This window comes from Penaeus vannamei, chromosome 23, assembly GCF_042767895.1.
Source record: "Penaeus vannamei isolate JL-2024 chromosome 23, ASM4276789v1, whole genome shotgun sequence".
In the NCBI taxonomy this organism is placed as follows: domain Eukaryota; kingdom Metazoa; phylum Arthropoda; class Malacostraca; order Decapoda; family Penaeidae; genus Penaeus; species Penaeus vannamei.
In genome coordinates this window covers 20704407-20712937 of record NC_091571.1, presented here as the reverse complement: position 1 = coordinate 20712937, position 8531 = coordinate 20704407, and positions in this window count along the sequence as shown.

Sequence of the window (8531 nt, the reverse complement as noted above, 5' to 3'; positions counted from 1 at the left end):
GTGTGTGCGAGTCAGTGTTATTAATATTGATAAACGAGCTAATATACTGATTAAAAATTAAAATTTAAAATATTAAAAACACTATAAAACTTTACTTATTCGCTCAGTTGATGATTGTTTGTTTGATGATCGTATTCCTCCTTGGAAGGTTGATTCTTCTTAGTTCGTTCGTATATCTCGAAGAGAAGCTTTCTGAACTTTTCTTTTATATTCTCGGCCACACTAGAATCAATAACATGCTACGGGGCAATGAGCACAACTGACAAGAAATTGTTGTCAGATTTGTTTCTTGACACGGGCTCGCCATCCATGAGGCCAGACTGTAGACATAACAGCTGTAACTTGTTACTCGACCGGCAGTTAGGTCGTTAACAAACATACACTCGCATATCTAAAGAATGAGAATGCTTAGATTTCGTCACCAACCATTATACGCATCTAAACAAGAAATTTGTGTATCAAGACACCTTATAATCCAGTGATTTCGCGAAATCCCTACAAAATTTAGATATTTCATGTATTTGCTGATGGGCACACTGATTACGTGAAGTCCCTGATTATTTTAGTGTAAATGGGTAATCCCTAGTTTCAGACATTCCCTGTAACATATATACTGGCCTACACACTAACAAGGCGGCAGGTTCGCCGAGGGTGTGAGGGTGAGGTCAAGTTCTTCTGACCTCTTATAAGCCTGGGGGACGCCACAAGCTATACTTAGAAAACATGGCTTGGGTAGGTGCAGGCAGACAGTGAGCGTGGCTACACACGTGGGCTATCCTCACAAGCTGTGAACATGGCTACGTGGTCAGCGAGATTACATGATTATGCAATATGCTATAACAATGCAGTATGCTATATTGCTCGGCCACCTACTCATGCCTCGTCCTCGAAGCATCTGAATTACTTCAAGGGTGACCTATCCTTGCATTCGATCTGCTGGTCATCTTGCGTTCTTGTTCTCGGTCGTCCTCGTGTAGCTCCTCGTTGTTGGCCTCTTCATCTTCACCTTTGTGCATCCATCTGTCATCAATGTCTACACATCTTCAAAAGTCTCGCCTAGGTCCTCCTTGACTTCGGGTCATCCAGTCGTCTTCGTAGTCCTCATCCAGGTGGTGCTCGGCGGCGTATTCGTCCACACGTCCTCTTAGATTCGTCCAGGTCCTTCTCAGCTGCGGGTTGTACAGACGTCCTTGTAGCCTACGTCTGGTTCTACGGGCGTCCGAGTAGGGGCGTCATTTCGTCTGAGAGCGGCTTATTCCTACACTGGGGAGCTCCTGGAGTTTGACCAATCTACGGACGTCCAGGCAGGCTGTTTTCCGTATCATCCTGGGGCCTGCTCTGGCAAGTTCTTGGTTCTTCGTTGGATCTACAGGGGTCCTAGCAGACGGCGCCCTTCCACTTCATACTGGGCGGCTTAATAATTTTTCAAGAAGAGAAAATAAGTTAGGGAGATGTAAATAGCGACCCTCATAGACCTTCTTGAACTAAAACCCATCTCAGGTAGATATGAGAATAGATAAGGGAAATGACATCAGCAATCAGTGGGGATTTACTTGAACCGATTGACAATTCATAGAGAGAGAGAAAAAAAGAAAAAAATGTAAATGAGTATTGTGCATCATTTTCACTAATGATTGCGTGTTATGCTGTCACTCATCACAGCAACATCGCGGGTAAAAGAGATAACTTGCAATTACAAAACAGCAAATCCTATAGATATATTTGTATATATTCACAATGTCTGTTGTCTGCATGCATGCCTGTAAATGTGCGAATAACAAAATCAGTAAGAGAATTAAATGAACCAAAACAGTCCAAAACGGGTGAAATTCGACAATCAATCAACGAACTTCGTACAAGAAGAGAATGGAGTACATAGAATTCATACGTAATTGCAAATCAAAAGAAAATTCTCAGCTGGAGAGGAAATCACGAAAAAAAATTTGAACCCATGGTAGTTGAAACAATATAGAATCTCTAAATGGGATAGAACTAATTATTTAAAGAATGACATTCTTGTGTTTGTGACCAGTGAACGTACCACACATGTGTTCTGAGTGCGTGGCCTCAGGTCAAGATAAATGACAGTATGTGAGTGTTGCCATACCCTTTTACTGTAAAGATTAATAATTTTCCACTTTATCACTTTTAACCAGCAAAACTAATGTAAGAATGGGTTTGCTTAAGACATGTATGGGGAAAGAAGAAGGGAAAGAGAAAAGATTGCCTCATAACATTTTGTGGTTTAGCATTCTTCATATCGCGATGGTTTGAGCGATTTTTTTCTTTGGAGATGAGTTCTGATTTTCACATATATAACAACCACTGCGCCACCAGATGTAAAAGGTAATAATACCTTCTATATGGATTATTGAATTACTGGTGGCGTTAGTGAAACATTGATGTGGCTGTCCTCTTTATTGGTTAAGAATAACACGCGCTCATAATTAAATACACGAGTATCATGAAGAACACGATGTAGCTGGCGATGCTGAGTGCCCGGCGGCAGGTTCGCCAAGGGTGTGAGGGTGAGGTCAAGTTCTGCTGACCTCTCATAAGCCTGATACAATATTGTAATCGGTAATTCACATCCCTCTATAAGTTTTTACCTGATTTTTTCAACCTGCAAGAATTACCAGAAGTTCTATGACCCTCAATTCAATGACATTTGATGTAAATCGATCGTCTTCAAGCCAGTTTTCTAGATGCTTTTTTACTGCTTTTTATAGACTTTGGAATAGATTATACATTCTCCGACTCTTTGTAAGTTTATAAGATCAGCTAACATGTTTCTTTTTACGTAAGTAGCCGATTTTCTATTCTTTCATTCTTTCTTAGCTGTATCTAGACCTGCACTGACACCTTTGGTGGTATAAATCTCCATCTTTTCAGTATGGCTCTTTATTAGCTTACTATAAGAATAATGATGATGATGATGATAATAATAATAATAATAATAATAAACAGTTTGTCAAGGCATTCCCAGATTGCCAGATGAAGAAAAGCCAATCCACTAGACAAACACCTTCAGCCCCCAGAAGTCGCCCGTCCTCTTGAAAGGGTTTCCGCAGACCTGATTCAGTTACCACCTACAGAAAGAGGAAATGTTTATACCCTGGTGATAGTAGACCTCCTATCCCGCTATGTAGAATTAATACCTCTGCCTGATAAACGAGCTGAAGCTATTGCCACTGCATTTATTGACAATTTCATTACAATATATGGGCCACCACTGGAGTTGCAAACAGACAGGGGAGCAGAGTTTAATAACAACCTCCTGGCCTGTGTTTGCACCAAACTCCAGACGGTTTAAGTTGATATTACCGTACAATCCTCAGGCAAACGGTATGGTATAAAGAACTAACAAAGTTGTGAAAGAAGCCTTGACTGCTCTTTGTGACCAGGCCACCTACTACTGGGATGATGTTCTTCCTCAGGTGAGGTTTGCATTAAATAAATACCTCTATACACCGGCCCGTATTGGACCCACCACTGCACTTATTCCAGGGTCACCCAATTGATATGCCCATAGGACTAACAATGAAACTGGTCTATGATGATGATGATGCACCTTATGTCTTACGGCACGGGTTGCCGTTAGCCTGGACTACTGCTCAGGAGGCATGCAGGAAAGCTCAACAAGGATGGAGTATCCATGGCAATGAACAGGCTGACCGACTAGCCGGGTCAACTGGCGATCTGGACCTTAGCATAGTCCGGACAGATCTCAGGTGTTTTGTGTCTCAAAAATCCATCTCCTGTGGCAAAGTGAGTGGACCGACCTGCAAATGCCTAATAAAATCAGGCATAACATCGAAGTGTGGGACACAGCCCACAGAAAGAATAGAAGGGAGGTGGTGTTGGCCTGCCTTAGGGTCAACGCCACAAGACTAACCCACCTCACTCCCTATATAGAAAAGACTTTCCCTCCACAGTGCCCAGAATGCAGCACCACCTTGACAATAAGGCACTTGTTAACATCTTGCCAATTATACAATGAAAAAAGACGACACTTAATAAATTATTTAAGAATTACAAATCAAGATTTTACAATAATAAATTTACTATCAAATGATGAAAAAATAATACGTAGAGTAATTGCTTTTCTAAGGGAGACAAAACTTTATGACCTTATTTAGATTGAAAGAATAAATAGGATGCATTGGCTTAATAACTTTGGCCACATGCCGCTGGTTGATAGCCAAGAAATTAAAAAAAAAAAACAAAAAAAAAAAAAGTTACTGGCCCCCCCACACACTCGTGATTGGAATGCTGAATTGTCCAGACCTCTCTCAAAACGCAGTAGCAACAGAGCAAAAGCCGTGTGCCACTTGAGCTACCCTGGTTTCCGGGGCCTCTTGTCTCGCTCGGCACTGTTGTTCCTCTGTTCTCTTAACGTAATTTGTAAAGTAATAACATCTGTCTTTACAGCTTACAGCACTTTGTGCTTTGACTGCACCTTCAATGCCTTGTATTTTACAGGTCGCACGAGGAGTAGATAGTCTGTAGTCGTAGGTAGAAACCCACCTCAGACCCGCAGCTCTGTTCTACACCAGGGTAGCCCTTACGGGATTTGACCCCTGGGTAGTGAGGCCCAGTAGTCTGGGGCGTCCTTTGGGCGCACTTTTTCTTTCCCTGAATTCTCTTCTTTTCTTAATGTGACTTCCCTGAGCATCCCTTGTGGGCTCCCATATTCGCTTGGGGGGTGGGCATAGACTTACCGTCCTTCGCTTCGGCAAGTTCGGCGGTAGGAAAGTGTCCCCCACATAACTCGATCCCTCTCTGTGGTACTGGAGAACGCAACCAGGCTTCCACTGGGGGGGTAGAGGACGTTTAACTGCTACACTCTCTTAGCTATTGCTGTTAGGTTGATTACCAATAGTTAAGGGGTTTATTGGTCCCTTCAGGACAACGGGCAAGGGCCCATGGGTCGGACTTGGTCTGATGCCCATAATGACTGACTCCCTGGCTACCCCTTCTTCTCCTCGAGGAGGAGGGGCGACCCATGACCGTTCTAAGACCACGACTTCGAATAATGGAACCCCAACTAATGACCGACGAGAACGACTTGCTATCCCTCCAAAGAATGCAAGGTATTTGGCTGTCAGATGCGTGAATGAAAATCAGTCGCTTCTGTACGTTAACCCCTTCATCATCAAGAAGGCCCTTGATGGTTAAGTGGACGGCGACTTTGATTTTGTCAAGAAATTGCGAGATGGTAGCCTCCTTGTAAAAGTGCAATTTAAATCCCAGGTTAACGACTTGCTTAAACTAACGCAGCTCCATGATTTGAAGGTTAGAGTAACTATTCCTGTTGGCCCAAATACCTCTAAGGGAGTAATCTTTCACAGGGATTTGAGGACGATGGATGAGAGCGAAATTCTTGAAAACATGAAGGACCAAGGTGTAATGGACGTGAATTGCATGACCAAGAAAGACGAGAATGTGCGAACGAAAACCGGATTGTGTTTTTTGACCTTTGCTTCAAGTAAAATTCCTGAGTATGTCTATGTTGGATACGAACGTGTCCAAGTAAGACCTTACATTCAAAAACCTATGTGCTGTAATAGATGCCAAAAATTTGGACACACCTCATTACGCTGCATTGATAAGGATACAGATAAATTTACTTGCGGTAAATGTGCTGGAGCTCATGACACCAATACATGTACTGGAAACCCTTCCAAGTGTGCTAACTGTGGAGGTCCCCATCAGTCAGATTCTGCCGAGTGCAGCAGCCTGAAGAAGGAGACTGAGATATTAGCATACATGAGAGGCCATGATGTTAGTTACCGTGAAGCCAAGAGGAAAGTTGAAGGCTTGACCAACAAACCCAATACTTCCTACGCTTCAGTAGCAATTAACAACACTCCCAGTGCAAGCAGTATCAATCAGGATCTTGCAGCTAAAGATAAAGAAATTGCAGAACTTAAGGAAACGGTTAAGGAATTAATGAGTCAGATTGTTGAATTAAACAAAACAATTAAACAAATTGCTGAATCAACCCAGCAAAAGCAGCAACGTAAGAAGGATGATACCAAATCACAATCTGGATCACACCTTCCTGCCCAGGCGACTCCTGTGAGGACTTCGTCTGGTTTTTGGTCTGCTCCTCGGAGCAGATCATCTTCAACCGGGCGTTTCCCTCGCAGAGAGGCGCAGGACATGGAGGCTATTGTCTCCAAATCTTCCCGCGAGAGGTCCCCGGGAAGATCGGGAGAGGAGGCGCCTCCCTCCCAGAAAAAGGTTAAAAAAGGCGGACAAGGCACTTCTAAACCCCATAAAACGTAATCTTCGCGTTGACCATTATAGAATGGAACTGTCGAAGTCTTAGAACTAGAGTAAATGACCTCAGATTATTAGCCTCGTCTTATGCTCCCGATATTGTCCTACAAGAGACACATTTTAACCACCTTATTTCCGATGATTTAGTTTCGTTGAGTTACTACCATCTATGTCGGAAGGATCGAGAGGGTAGGGGTGGAGGCGGAGTCGCCATGTACATCCACCAAAACCTCCCTTTTACAGAAGTGACTATAGATTCTACTTTGGAGATAGTCGCATGCAAAGTAAAAGTCAATAGCACGTATCTGGCTATATGTTCAGTTTATTGTCCACCTGACAATGTGGTAATTTATGATGAGCTTTTTGCTCTTCAGGATAGTCTGCCACAGAATAAAGTAATTTTAGGTGATTTTAATGCTCATCATACATTATGGGGTTCCCTTCGGGTGGATGTTAGAGGTGAGCAAGTAGTTAAGCTTGTTAACGATTCCGATTTAATCCTTCTGAACGATGGTAGTCCAACGCGAGTGGACGATAATACCGGTAATTTGAGCTATATTGACCTATCTCTGGTCTCTTCAACAGTAGCAGGCAAGTGCCTGTGGCACACCATTGACGACTCGTTGGGAAGTGACCACTTTCCTGTTTTTATTAAATATTCATGCTACACAACCAGAACGCCTTCAGCACCTAAATTTAACGTAAAAAGAGCAGACTGGGTCGCCTTCACAAGGAGCGTCAAGCTCGAACTCGTTGGAGAAACCATTGATGATAAAGTAAGCAATATTCAAAATTCTATTTTAGATGCAGCAATGAAATCCATTCCTAAGACTTCAACAGATAGCGTTAAGCATAGAGTTCCATGGTGGACACCAGATTGCCACAGGGTACTGTGTGAACGCAATAGGGCCTACAGGCTTTTCAAAAATAACATCACAAACAAGAACTTTTGCAATTACAAACTAGCAAGAGCTAGGGCTCGTAGAACAATTAGACAAGCCAAAAGAGACTCCTGGCGAAGCTTTGTCTCTACAATTAACAACAATACCAAAATATCACAGGTTTGGTCCACTATCAATAAAATCAATAGAAAAAAGACATCATTCAAAATCAAAAACATCATTCATGAGGGCAATAATTTAGATTCACCTAGAGACATTGCTATTGCACTCGCCAAGCAGTTCTCTTATACAAGCAGCTCAGACAATTACCATCCTGCATTCCTGACCATCATGGAAGCGGCTGAGCTGCAACCCATACACTTTGCCATAGGAGATGAACTTGATTATAATAAAGATCTAGCCATGAATGAGCTTGTCCGAGCCCTAGAAGCCTGTAGAGGAACGTCCCCAGGCCCCGATGAGATTCGGTATGAGATGATAAAGCATCTTTATCATGAAGCCATGATTAAGTTGCTAGAAGTGTACAATAAAATTTGGAAAAGCCAGACTTTTCCAAACTCATGGCACTTCGCCCACATCATTCCCATATTGAAAGGAGGGGGTAATCCCAAACATGCCATCTCCTACCGCCCAATTGCGTTGACAAGTTGCTTATGCAAGGTCATGGAACGAATTGTTAACTGTAGGCTATTGCATTTTTTAAATTCCAGGAATTTACTAGTTGACGAGCAGTTCGGTTTCCGAAAAGGACGCCAAACTCTCGATCAGCTAGTAAAACTGGCCAGTCATATTCAAGAGGCAATTGCCGAAAAACATTTTTTGATTTCAGTATTTTTAGACATTGAAAAAGCCTACGACATGACATGGCGATATGTCCTACTCAGAAAACTTTATGCATTCGGATTACATGGAAACTTGCCCTGTTTCATTCAAAATTTCATTTCTGACAGAACTTTTGCTGTCAAATTGTTTTCTGACAATGTCACTTACTCGAACATTTTTGTCCAGGCAAACGGGTTCCCACAAGGAAGTGTCTTGTCACCTACATTATTTTTGTGTATGATCAATGACATCTTATCAGCTCCCCCTCGGAACCTTAAATACTCACTGTACGCTGATGATTGTGCATTATGGCATTCCAGCAGTAATGCAGAATTCTCAGCAAATCGCATCCAATTAGCACTGGATATGATTCATAACTGGGGCCTCCAGTGGGGTTTTAAGTTTTCCACAAGAAAGAGTATTGGGGTAATTTTATCACGAAGGAGAATGCCGAACATCAGGCTAACTCTAGACCACCACCCAATACCTATTCAGAATTCTGCTAGATTTCTTGGTCTACTT